General features: G+C 40.2%; 1 pseudogene; it reads right to left on the bottom strand.

Annotated features, from left to right (window-relative positions):
• Positions 1-368: 368 nt before the first annotated feature.
• LOC109679239 (olfactory receptor 7G3-like) lies at positions 369-1,303 on the bottom strand (annotated as a pseudogene).
• Positions 1,304-1,628: the final 325 nt, after the last annotated feature.

The raw sequence follows: 1,628 nt of genomic DNA, 5'->3' as shown, positions 1-1,628 counted from the left end.
ACAGCTGACAGTATCATTAAGTGAACAAAGTTTACAGTTTTATTACAATCTGTTGTGAATTCCATTGTAGATGAGTTCCTTCACTGGACAAAATATTATTTTTCTGTTTCACAATTATATTTGAACTAATCTAACAATTCCTCCTTTACAAGTATGAAAAAATAGTACAGGTGAATATTAAATAGTAACATAGGTATGGTATAGCACATGTAGAATTGTAACACAAGTGTACTGATTCCCAAAATTTCACCTTAAAAATATGATCTCTGGTCTCGTGTATTCAAAGACTTTGGTCAGGCTTTCTGATTCACTCATTACCTATTTCACTTTGGCGTCACTTATGGTGTAAGTCCAAAGCAGCTGATGAATCAATGGAAAGGTGTCACTCTAGAGATGAGGCTCCTCACAGCTCTCATCATGTCCTTGTTTCTCAGGCTGTAAATGAAAGGGTTCATCACAGGGGTGACCACGGTGTACATCACTGAGGCAATGGCACTTTTCCTGGAGGAATGGGTACAAGTAGAAGTCAAGTAAACCCCAAAACTTGTTCCAGAGAACAAGGAAACAACAAGGAAGTGTGACCCACAGTTGGAGAAAGCTTTATGCTTCCCACCAGCTGGTGGAATTTTCAGGACAGAAGACACAATTTGAGTGTAAGAGAAAATTATGCCAGAGAGGGAGCAACTCCCAAGAGGATGGCCAACACACACACCAGGATGTTATTAATGAGGATTTCAGAACAGGCAAGCCTGAGAATATCAACCAGTTCACAGAAAAAGTGAGGAATTTCCAGGTCTGTGCAGAATGAGAGCTGCAGTGCCATGAAAGTATGAAGCAGGGCAGCCAGGACACTAATGAGTGATAGAAGAACTAGGAGCACACAGACATTGAGGTTCATGATGACATTGTACCTCAGTGGATGACACATGGCCACAAACCAGTCATAAGCCATTACAGTCAGAAGCATATTATCTGTATTTCCAGAAATGATGTAATTAAACATCTGTGTCAGGCTGCCCACATAGAGTATGGCTCTGTTGTGAGGTTGGATGTCCACAATCATGTTTGGGACTGTGCTGGAGATGAAACAGATGTCATCCAAGGACAGGTTGGAGAGGAAGAAGTACATGGGAATGTGGAGATGGGAATCAGAGCCAACAGCCAGGATGATGAGCAGGTTCCCAAGCACAGTGATCACATTCATGGACAGGAACAGTCCAAAGATGATGGAATACAGGTCTGGATTCTCTGAAAGTCCCATTAGAAGGAATATTGTAGTGTCTGAGAGATTTGCTGGATTCATGTTGATGGATCTGACAGAAGATTAAAGTTATAAGAAATAACTCTAGAAAAACTTTCTTAATCTTGTCTGTGTTGTTAAAGCAGGTAGTCTTTCTTTCCTACCACTCATTTCCCTTCTCCTTTTCTTGCTTTGAATTTCACTCAACAGATATTCCCCCAATTTTTATGAGGCTTATATTATACATTAATTACATTGCCCCCATTATATGTAACCTCAACTCCCTCCCTTCTCCACTTAAAACAACTGCAAGAGGTTTCTTTGTTCTGTTTCATATAGGTATATGAAGTACATCAACCACATATGCTCACCTTAATCTCCTTCATTC

Source organism: Castor canadensis, chromosome 14 (genome assembly GCF_047511655.1).
Source record: "Castor canadensis chromosome 14, mCasCan1.hap1v2, whole genome shotgun sequence".
NCBI classification, from domain to species: domain Eukaryota; kingdom Metazoa; phylum Chordata; class Mammalia; order Rodentia; family Castoridae; genus Castor; species Castor canadensis.
The sequence above is the reverse complement of the archived record's forward strand: the minus strand, read 5'-3'. Positions and strand labels throughout refer to the sequence as shown.